Source organism: Sorghum bicolor, chromosome 2 (assembly GCF_000003195.3).
Source record: "Sorghum bicolor cultivar BTx623 chromosome 2, Sorghum_bicolor_NCBIv3, whole genome shotgun sequence".
Taxonomy (NCBI): Eukaryota; Viridiplantae; Streptophyta; class Magnoliopsida; order Poales; family Poaceae; genus Sorghum; species Sorghum bicolor.
In genome coordinates this window covers 24,559,745-24,572,298 of record NC_012871.2, presented here as the reverse complement: position 1 = coordinate 24,572,298, position 12,554 = coordinate 24,559,745, and positions in this window count along the sequence as shown.

Here is a 12,554-nt window from a genome sequence, read left to right as displayed (position 1 = left end):
GTAACCCCATCACTGAATTCACTACTGACCTTCTGCCCGTCAAGAGAGGTGATCTGGGACGCCTCGTCATCCCGATCGCCATCGGCATGGTGGACGTCCCAGAAGCACTCTGCGACTTTGGCTCTAGTGTCAACATTATACCCAGGGTACTCAATGAAAAATTCTGTACATATCCTTTATTAGAAACAACCATGTGTTTGCAGTTTGCAGATCAGACAATAAGTTGCCCCAAGGGAATATTGAAGAACCTTTGTGTCTGAGTTGGTACCTTATATGCCCTAGCAGACTTCGCGGTGATAGAGACCGGTAATGATGAGAGAGCACCCATCATCTTAGAGAGGCCATTATTGAACACCTCGGGAGCTGTCATCTACGCTAGTGCTGCCAAAATCAGTTTCTACATCAAAGGGAGAAAGGAGATGTTTTTCTTCAAGAACAAGACTACACAAATCCCAGATCAATCTCGACGTGAATCAAGGAAGAGGACCAACAGGAGGAACAGGAACAAGCAAGTGTGGACCGAGTCAGCTAAGATAGTCACTGCAGTTCATAGAGGTCAAGATCACCAACTTAAGTCACCGTTTCTGACTAAGAAGGATGACCCAGGAATGCCAAGCATCTATTGCTCCATAAATGGATACAACTTATACAAGACGACTTGCGACACTGGATCAGGCGTCAACATAATGGTCGCAGTCACCTATCGGCTCTTGTTCGGAACCATGCCCCTAAAACCAACATACATTCAGCTCCAGATGGCAGATCAGACATTTCGAGAAGTTAAAGGAATAGTAACTGATGTCCCAGTCAAAATAGACGATCATTTTGTCTACACAGACTTTCAGGTTATTGACATGGGAGAAGACGAGTATGATCTACCCATCATCCTTGGAAGACCATTCCTCAGCACCGTTAAAGCAATCATCTACATTGGAACTGGAGAAGTCCATATGCACTTCCGCTCAAAGAGGGTACGCCGCTATTTTACTGACCCTAACTATATCTTTGAAGACTCTAAGTAGGTCAGAAAACGACGCAACCGCAACCAGAGGAGGCAAATCATCAAGGACGGATGGGCAGACTATGAAGGAGAAGTTGTAAGGTCAGAAGACATACAGTTTAAACAGAATTATCCTGAGGAGACCGAAGCACCGAGTCAGGTGTGGAGAGAGAAGATAACTATACATAAAGAGGAGGCGCTGCCGGAAGTACCGACTACGCCACCCAACGAATCCCAGGACAATTGAAGAAAATGGAGAGTCCCGTTTGGAGGACTTAAAAACACCGAACACCTTGCGAGGAGGTAAACTTGGTAGTTATCCTTTCCCTTTCAATTATTTAAAATAGTTCATTTTGTTAATCATGTTCATACTATCCTAAAAAGAAAATAAAAATGTTAAAAATAGTAAGACCCATGTGAGTATACGGGTGGCATGAAACCCATAAGTACATTCACTGTGGTCGCATAAAAAGAAAATAAAATTTTCTTTTCTACTTTATAAAATGAAAATATAAAAACAGGGAGTAACATTTATTGAGGAGACACAACATGATAAAGACTAGATATTTATGCTAACACTTAATCAAGTTCCACAAGCTTTGTTGTCTATTTGAGCTCCACAAAATTTAAGAATCAAGAAGACTAGCAGACGGAGGACATTCTAATCACTGTCAGGATACTGTCGACTTTCAAATACACCTCTGCCACCTGCTAGCTACATCAAAAGAAATTACGTCAAAAATTCAGCTTGGGGGAGAGCACCCCCATTTATCCCGATAAGTATTTCTGTCTATCTTTACACTTATATTATATTAGAATATAAATATACATAAACTAGGAAAAACCAAATAAAGATTTTGTGCCTATATAAATATATGCCTTTTGCTTAGTGTGTTTAATAAATAAATAAATAAAGTTGCTATGCTAATCTGAATCTTAATGATAAAACTCTAGCATGGATATGATGAATAGTTGCTCTGCCTAATTTTTAAATTTTGAAGTTTTCTCTCAAGTTTAGATATAATTGTTATAATTTAAAGCTTGCTCTAAACCTAAACTTGTGGGATGAAAACTTGATCTGAAGTCTAAGTTGTTAACGGATATGATATGGGAAGGTTGGGCTGTTGTTTATCTGTTTCTAGAGATGCTAGAAATTCTGGAGAATTTTATATTTTAAAATCTTCAAAAAAGCACATGATGAGTTCCTGCATGATGAGAGTTTAAATTCCTACCACAGTCATATATACATGCTTGCTAGACTTTGAGCCACACATTTACTATTTACTGCTTATGAGCATTGAGTGTGGTCAGGCTGTGTAGACCCTTAGGAGCTTGTCATGTGGTTAAATCAAGATTCACTTGCACGTTCACTCACATATGCTACTTCTACTCTAGAAGTACCATCCACATATATCGACCCATTTCCATCTCCAGAACCACCCAAAAATATTCTACTCCTAATCCGGGAGAGAATAGCCAAAAACATTTCTGTTTTTCCCCTGTGAAATAAATGCTCAAGTTGTCTTGTTACTACCACTTGCTATATTATCTCATGAGATGAGTGCTCTAAAAAAAGAAAAAGAAAAAAAAGATACGAGGAAATAAAAAGGGGCAAGTGCCGGAAACCTCGAAAGGAAAGAAAAAGTGAGACGAGAGGTAAAAATGGACAAGTGTCCGACAGTAGAATTAGGGTTACAAGATACCCACCTGAGAGGAAAGAAAAAGAAAAAAAGAAGAGCATCTCATTCTCCTCACAAAATTTCAAAAAGCAAGGAAGGTATGTATCCCCTCAAAGGGCAAAAGTAGAATTAGGCTTTCACCATTGTTATCAACATCATCACAATACACCATTCATTCACTACACATGCACATCTTGATTTGACTTATTGATTTGTTTCTTTGGATCCATGGTTTGACTATACAATAAATGTCTCGTAAGTATGTATATTTTATCTCCCACCTATGAGCTCCAGATATTAAAGCCTCGTTAGAGTAGAGTGAGAGAGAAGGCAATGTCACTATGCCATATACCACAAATACTACATATTTTGAGAGAAGGCATATACCATCACTGCCTTGGTAAGGATCCAGAAATACCACAAAAGAGAGATCTAAGAAAGTCATACAAGGAATCTCTGAGTTTTATTTGAAAATCTGCAAAAACTCCAGAGCTATAGCTGATCAAGAATAAGAGACATGGCACCTGACTAGACTGTTCTATCTTTTAACTACTCAAGACAGAAGTGACGGTTACAAGTCCCATGGTGAAAGGTAAAATGAATAAGTTTTAAGTCTTGACAGTTTACTATAACTCAAAGATGAGGCCTTATTTAAAAGCATGTGTACCGTCAATTTTTAAAAGTATTGCAGCAACTTCTAATCTATCCTTGCTCAGGGACGAGCAAGAGGTAAGCTTGGGGGAGTTTGTTGACGGTCCTTAAGTATCAAATTTAATTAACAAATAAACAAAGAAAAGGATCCAAATGAAATAAACATCTACACTTAGGGTTTCATCTGACAGAATTCCACGACTTTTGGTGTTTGTCTATTTCTGTAGGGGGTTATCAGAAAATAAGGAAGAAAGGCCCATATGTCAGGATTACATAGAGATATCAACGTGCCGCGCAATTATCTTACATCTAGAAGACTCTAGAAGCCACGGGAAGGAAGCGGAGGCCGAACGGGGCTAGGCACTGGGCGCCCACCCCCTCTCTGAGTCCAATAAGGACTCTCTCTCGGGAAATATCTCCACCGACCTAAAGGATCAAGGATAACCGTTCAATCAATGTCGGTTTGATCCAACGGCCTATATTCACTTGAAGGGACTAAACCAGACCCCCTGGCCCCTGGAGGAGAGAGCCTCTCAACCCTAATTCATTATTCCTCAAGGGAGAAGAAGCCCCTGATCAAGATTAGAGCCACCACATCAATTAGACATCTAGATTAGCATAGCTACATAGGATTAGAACTAGAAGGAGTCAATCTTCGATTGGGTTCCGGATCTGTCAAGAGGATTCTTGGTAATTCTCTAATTGTGCTTCTAATTGTTCTTCTAATTATCTTTGTTCTTCAATATTATGAATATGACTTTGTTCTACTTCAATATATTGCTTATGACTTTGGTCTACTTGTTTATATTCAAGATTATATTGTTCTTAGTTTATCATAGTTATGTACTTGACTTAGTTAGATTCGATCTATATACATGTTTAGGATCGTATAGCATTTATCCATCGGATCCATGGGTAAATGATAGATATTGTGTAAGCATGGTGCTTATACCGTATTTATCTGCGATTGTACCCAATATGCCAGATCGTGGGGTAGTTCGTGATAGTGACAGCTTCATTGATTCTTATATAGTCCCCCTCTCGTGTATTGGGCTGGCAGAGCAACATTATTACAGGGGAGTGATTGCTATGTTTCTCATTTACCTTGCTAATATCACTATGCATGGGCGTAGTCTTGTCTCACAGTGATTGCTAAGTATGCTTGCACTAACTATGATAATGCTAGACTATATAGTTGAGAATAACTTAGGAAATATTCTTGTAGCTCGTTCTAATTCCATGCTAATGACTTTCTAGAGTATCTAATTGAGGTGCTTATCATATTTATTATGTGGCTAAGTTATGCTGATCAGATTAATTATCTTTGTCACTATTCATTACTTCATATATCTTTTATGTGACACTTACCCCTGTATGAAAGAGTTAGATATAATGTTCTCAATTATACATGCAATGATAGATACTATGTCATATTCTATTCTGTAATCAATATTGATGGTTGCTAATCTCTTCCCAGTGGTAAAAATATAAATAACGATACCTGGAATACTTCCCGGTTAAAATGCTACATCGGTATTAATCTATGCGCTTGCAGATCCCATTCATTGTTTATTTAGAAGAGCAATTGCATATTTCAATACCGCGTCTCTCATGTCATGCTGGGGATGACAACTTGGCTTAAGTGGTATGAGGGATAGGTTTGGTATTTTTGGCACCGTTACTAGAATTATAAAACTAAGTCTACATTTGGTAAAGATGTTAAGAATACCCAATAGTGCTCGTAGATCCAGGTCCGTCTGGGAGTTGAAAAATCCTCCATGTTTCTCAAAATGTGTCCTGCTCGTAGAGGCAAGGCAGAGATCAAGTGCATGGGTCCTGTTGGTGGAAAACACCAACAGAACCAAAAGTATATTTATTCTTCTCTACCATCAAGCATAGGGAGCAAGACAAAGTTGATGGGTGATAAGTTCATGAGTGTAGCATTTAAAACATTTGTCGGATCAGATCGCTCAACTTATGGAAAGATAATATATCTATGTATATGTCTTTTTTCTTTATATCTCCCAAAGATTGAATGTGCAACATTTTAGCTCATATGATTAGGAGTGTGGGATCATGGAGGTAGTACTAAGAACAAAGATTAAAGGACTAAACATGTTGAATCAATTGGGTTGGTTAATTTGGAGTTATAAATCATACATGTTTGTCTCTTTATGTGAATGCAAGAACCAAGGAGGAGCTTATAAAAGTGATAGTCAAGTACCTTAAGATGTTACCTTACTTGAAGAGTGATGGTACAATGTCACCTTGTGGAAGCTTTCCTTTCTTAGCGGTTGTGCATCGTGTTTGTGGCACCCTCCATGGTTCATCTCTTATGAGCTACGTCTTCCTTATGTAAATTGTGAAACTTGATGTGTCTCTCTCTTTGTCTCCAATGTGAGTTTATCTCAGGACTTCCCAGGTCGATATTGAAAGTTTTCCTATAGGGGTTAATCCAACAAAATATCCAATATCTACTATAGCATACTATTGGCTAAAAAATCAACCTACACACCATGTCTAATTTGATTTAGGAGGGCATTTTAACCTAAGCACCATGCTTAATTTAAAACCCTTGGAAGTAAGATCATCATTCCTAAACTAAGCACCATGCTTATTTAAGAGATAAATGAAACTACTCCAAACCTAGACTTATACTAAAGCAAATAAAGGTAGCATGAGAGCATTTATAGAGATCTACTCAAGTGGAGATGAAGTAGTGTGATTAGTATTTAACAAATTGAGCATGCCTCAAAAGTAGGGACAACCAACATAGCAACATGGCAAAGGATGTTTTTATGTAAACTACTCCCCTAGCTTGAAATTTTGCAAAATTCAAGTTTGGATTTAATTCAATGTTGTATGATGATTGGTTGGACATACCTTGTGCTAGTCATTCATCCAATCTTCTTGCTCCAATCCTGGAAAGGTTACTGACAAGAATACTCGAAGGAATATTTTTACAATTATCCTTATATGCTCAATACACAAGGTAATGTTGTAAATAATTAAAAGCTTATGTTACAATCTGATCAGTGCTTATTTTAGGACACTAAGCTTGTCCTTGGGAAACCATCAATTTATGTCGACGAAGTGGTTTCCCTTCCAACGCTGACCTATATCAAGATCAACTCAATGAGATCTGCAATATTTGTTATAGACATATGCATTGACAACCGCCCTTTTAAACTTTTTATAAATAGAAAGGAAGAGGGGGTTGGAGATCTCAAATGTGGTGATGTTGGAGAGACCAATAGTTTGGGAAGATGTTGCATATGAGCATGGAGTAAACGAAGTGGCTATGAAATAAATTCCATGCTCATTAATGTTATCTTCGTCTACAGTCTGAATGTTCAAAGTTTCTCCTGGATTGGTCTCACCTATGTCCTCTTTTGTAGTTGGATGAATCTCATCTTCAAAGGGAGTCAAGAACTCACCATTTGAAATTGAGCCAAAGTCAGAATCCATTAAGGCTTCTTCCTTATTTATCCATTCTACACATTCTAGCCATTTAGAACTTGTGATCAGGAAAGGGGAGGTGTTAGAATTTTCTATATGGCTTAGCTCTCCTATGACATTACTTGACATGCCATCCTTATGGTCTTCATGACTCCTATGGTTTGGTCGTCTTGGTGAATTGCTAGGATCCTCATGAGACATAAAAGGAGAGGGATAAGAGGGGTCTCTAAGGTCAAGGATGGATTTAGAATTTGTGAACATGGAGGGGGAGCAGATAGAGTCTTCTATAAGGTTTAGTTCTCCTTCACTTGATATTTCATCCTCGACTTCTTCATAACAGGAACCAGGACATTCTCTAACCGTGTGTTTGGTTGGAGAGCGGAGCGTGCTGGGTCGGAGCGAACCCATTCTCGTGGCTGTTTGGTTGGAGGATGGGAGGGGTGGGTTGGCTCCAGGGTGGAATATTCCTCTCAGATGAGGGTTGAACCTGTCCCTCAAAATCTGGCGGACGGAGCTGCTCCAACCGGGTTGGCTCCCACCAAACACTGAATTCCTTTATCCAAACACTGGATGGAGCCGCTCTGTCCCCAATCCTTCAACCAAACACTAAAATGGGTTGGCTCCGTCCGCAAAAGCAGAAGTGCAACCAAACACTGGATGGGTTGACTCCGTCCCCAAAAACTGGGTTGGATCCAACCCAACTCACTCAACCCCCAACCAAACACACGGTAAGAGAACCATCATTACAAGGATTTGAATTATCTATGCTTGAAACTCTCTTTAAGGAACCAGAAGTCTAAACCATCAGTATCTGAAAGATTTAAGTTCGGAATTCCTTCCTCCCTTACCGAATTTTGGGGTATTGATGGTTTAGGATCGATAGCTAAAGTTTGGGATTGAAGTAGTTGTGATCTGGCTATCGAAACTTCTTCTTCTTGTCTAGGAACTGGTTCTTTCTCTTTCTCAGGGATATAAATGCTAGCAAACTTTCCACTCAATGAATCAATTAAATCCCTAGCTTCACTAGCAGGTAGGTGATAGAAGGATCCTCTAGAGGTTGTATTCAAGGTTTGCTTATTTTCCTACTAAGGCCCTCAAAAAAAGTGAATTAGAAGAACTTCTTCTGGAATAGAAAGCTTTGGGCCAGTGAGAGTAAGGTTAATAAAGCGGTCCCATGATTTGCCAAGAGATTCTTCTTCTAGTGTTCTAAAAGAAATAATCTCATGCTGAAGTTCCGCCACTTCGGAGATTGGAAAATATTTAAAAAGAAAACTATTATATAACTCCTTCCAATCTCCATGAACACTCCCTACTTTGAGTTTGTACCAATATCTAGCTTTTCCTGTTAAAGAGAACGGAAAGAGCTTCCATTTAAGGGTCTCATCGGACATGCCTTCAATGCGAAGGAGGTCACAGACTCGATAAAACTCTCTTAGGTGTGTGTATGGGTTTTCCTCACCTTCTCCTGAGAAAGGTTATTTTTGAACAAATTCTATGTATTCGGGGTCTATCTCAAAACTAGATGCTATGATAGGCTTTGAAGATTTTGGTGGTTCGAGATGTGTGCCCGTAGGTCTATGAAATTCATAGATAGACATGTTTGAATTCATGATAGACCAGAGATCAAGGATTAGATAAGAAGAAAGAATAGCAGAGATAAGGCAAAAGATAAAAGGAAAAATATATTTTTTTATTATTTTTTAGAAAATGATTAAGCTAGTTTGTAGTCAACACAGCAACCGTTTCCCCGGCAACGGCGCCAAAAAGCTTGTTGACACTTGCTAACACCACTTGAATACTAGGTTGTCATCCCCAGCATGGCACTAGAGTGTACTGTTGACGGTCCTTAAGTACTAAAATTAATCATCAAATAAACATGGAAAAGGATCAATATGGATCAAACATCTAGAATTAGGGTTTTATCTGATAGAATTCCACGAGCTTTGGTGTTTATCTATTTCTGCAGGGGTTTATCAGAGAATATGGAGAGAAGGCCCACATGTCATGTTTACAACGAGATAATTACGTGTCACGCAATTTTCCTCAATCTAGAAGAGTCCAGAAGCCACGGGAACGAACGAGAAGACGATCGGGCTTGGTGGCAGGGCGCCAGCCCACCGCCCTTGGGTGCCCGCCCAGGGTTAGAGTCTAATCAGGACTCTCTTTCGGGATTAAGTTCCACCGACCTAAAGGATGAATCTAAACCATACAATCAATGTCGGTTTGATCCAACGACCCAAATTCACTTGAAATGACTATATAACCAAGGCCTCTCCACCCCTGGGGGAGAGAGGAGAAGAGAAGAAATCATTATCATAGGTAGCCATCAAAGTTAGGGTTTAGAGCTTCTCTTCGACAGAGAATTAGATTTAGCTACACCCTAATCCTTCAAGTTTAGAGGTTTGATTAGATAGCAATTATAGAAGTAGAGCACTACGCTCTGGATTTGGATCTTTGGTAATAAAGATTGGTATTATTCATATCTTTCCCTAATTCTTTGTTCTATTTGCATTACGTCTCTAATTATTATGTTCTTAGTTTGCTCTAGTTCTATATTTGATATAGTTATGATTGATAATGAGTTTATTTATAAGTTTGCAAAGCGCTTAGCTCTTGACGCGAGGGAGTTAAGTGGTAGATCACATGTGGGCGTGGTGCTTAGATGTTATTTACCTGCAAATGTATCCTATTGGCCGGGTCGTGTGGTAGTTCGCGATAGTGACAGCTTCGGTTATTCTTATATAGTCCACCCTCCGTTGATAGGACAGGTAGAACCGGTATTGTGGAGTAAGTCTTGCGATGCTGTGATTTACTTTAGCAATGTTCCTTATGAATGAAGAGTCTTTTATGCTATACATGATCTTGTAGATAACTAGAGTAGATTATGACTTAGTAGATAGTAGATAACTTAGAATCCATTCTCTAGCTAATCCGACATCACCTACATATATGAGGAGTAGTCTATTTTCTAATCGCTGTGTTATTTACCCTTGAACTTACAATTCATTATCACTATCTTTATGGTTTACCCCCTGCCAAAGTAAGTGACTGCGTGACGAGTTTCTCATTAGTAATCATGTTCTTGCAAGTTTATCTCTAGTCTATGCCTTGATAGATTTTGTCCTTATTTTAATTTCATCCTTTTTGTTCTCTTAAGCAAAATTATAAATAACGATACCTGGAATACTTATCCTGGTGAAATGCTACAATGAGGAGTTTTATTTGTGCGCTTGCGGATAGAATAGATTATTTTTTAGAGAGCCTCCATATTTATAAATACCTTTGTACACTCTGGCACCATGCTGGGGATGACAACTTAGTATCAAAGTGGTGTTTGCTAGTGTCAACAAGCATTTCTGGCGCCGTTGCCGAGGAACAAAAGGGTAATACATAGGAACGGTAAGGAAAGTCAGGAAATTAGTCAAGGTTATTCACATAAAATATTAGACTAGACTATAGAGAAATCATTGCATAAATAGCTACTAAGTGAGAAATCATAACAAGGCACCTCTGCTTTGGCAGGTTCACCCTGTTGTTTTTCTATGTTTATATTTTTATACAGGGTATAACAGGATTGACTTTGGGTACATTCAACTCTTCATCATCAGAACCAAAGCAATCAAGAGAAGAAGAAGCTAGCTACCAATTGCTGAAGCTATGGCACAGAGGACCCTACAAGAATTCTCTGCTCCAAGTCTTGAGAACATTCCAACTGGTCCAAGATTTGCAGTAGAAGAAGGAATACCCGAGTTTGAGCTCAAGTCAAGCCTCATCCATTTGGTGCAAGCTACATAATTCAGTGGAAAGGCACATGAAGATGCTAGTGCACACTTGCAGAGTTTCATAGAGATTGGAAGCAGAATCCACATCAACGGAGTTGACAAAGACATCATACTACTTCGCCTTTTTCCATTCTCACTAGAAGGAAAAGCGAGGAAGTGGTTCTACACTCAACAAGATAACATCAACAACTGGACGAACTTGTCAGATGCCTTTCTATCAAAGTTTTTCCCTATAGGCAAAACAACTGCCTTAAGAGGAAATATTGTCAGTTTCCAACAGCAGAAGATAGAAACCATTTCAGAAGCATGGGAGCGTTTTCAAGGATACATATCAGATTGTCCTCACCATGGAATGGCCACATGGTTACTTATGCAGACCTTCTACCATGGATTAACCCAGAAGGCTCGTGAGTGCCTAGATGCATCTGCTAAAGGATCATTCTTGGAGCTTACAATTGGAAAAGCAGAGATACTTTTGGATAAGATAGCAGAAAACCAAAGCTGGTTCCAAGATAAAGCTCAACATTGTCATCAAACTGAAGAAATACCAGAAGAAGTAAATTCATTATCAACCAAGATGGAAAATTTGCTCCATTGGATTGACCAGAGGGCCAAGTTCAAAGAAGATCAAAGGGACATGGAGACAGCATACAAATATCAACCAACCTCGAGTCAACCCTGTAACACCCTAGGTGTTAAGTATGCACATAGTCTTATCAAAACATTCATAAGCATTCTCATCAAGCATAGCATCACATGAGCATGACATCCATCCAAAATGTGATTTTATGTGCTTTATTCTATGTAATGTAAATGTGTTAAAAATATGAGGCATACTTCTAAAATTGTGAAATATTCAAATTAGGTTGAATTTTGTGCAAAAAGATTTAAGAATATTTTTGTGAAATTTTTGGAGCCATAGAATTTGAGAAATGGAATTTATACAAAAATCCCCAAAATGAATTTATTTGAAAACCTAGAACTAGTTTATTCTGTAATTCAAATTCTATTTGGAATTTGGCCTTGCTTGTTAAAACAAAGTTGTAGGGTTTTTGTTTTGGAACAACTTTGATTTTGGGAGAAAAAGGTGAAAGTGATGTTTAAATAGTCCAAATGAATTTAGAAAGAATTTGAGAAAAGAATTTCAAAAAAAATATAGAAAAGGGGACAGGCGCTGCTGGGCCGACCCGCCTCCCTTTCGGCCTAGCCAGCAGCCCGGCCTGCCTCCCCCTCCTCTCTCTCTCCCGCGTGCGGCGCCTGCCTTGCCCCATCCTGCGGCGGCCAAACGGCGGCCGTACGCCGGTGTTGGGCGCGCCGCGGCCGACCACCCCCTCCCCCCTGGTCGGGACGCCGCCCCGCGTCCCCAGACGCTCCCTCCATTCAGTCGCCCGTGCCCTCTCCCTCCTTCATCCGTCCGCACGCGCAGCCGCAGCAGCAGCAGCTCCGCCCGCGCCATTGCCGGAAAAAGCTCCGCCGCTCGCTGCCGGTCGCACCAGAGCTCCAACCTCGACGCCAAGGACACCAGCGCACTCGCCGTCGCCGCGGTAAGCCCCTGCGTATGCTCTACCGAGGTGAGAAGCAGTCGTGCGCCATGAATCGCATGCCGGAGTTGCTCCGACCTCGCCGGAGAGCTCCGCCGCGACGGATCTTGCTACATCCCGTCTCTTTTCGCTTGTTCTTTGGTGCGTTAGGTCGGGAGTGCGGTGAGAAGCTTGGAGGGACACTTGCGCGCACTCTACCGCACCGGAGCGGCCTGGCCACGGCGAGCAGCGCCGCCGTGCTGCCATGCATGCTCGTCGGAGGTGTTTCGGTCATCCTCCGGCCGATCCAAGGGCACCTCTGCGTGCACCTCGCTGCGGGGAGCACGCTGGTGCTCACCCTGTGGCCGGGGACCTCGCCGTCGGCGAGAGCCGGCCGGCCGAAGATCGGCCGGTGTGTTGCATGGCTGACCCGTGGGGTCACGGCCCTGGATCCCACCTGTTA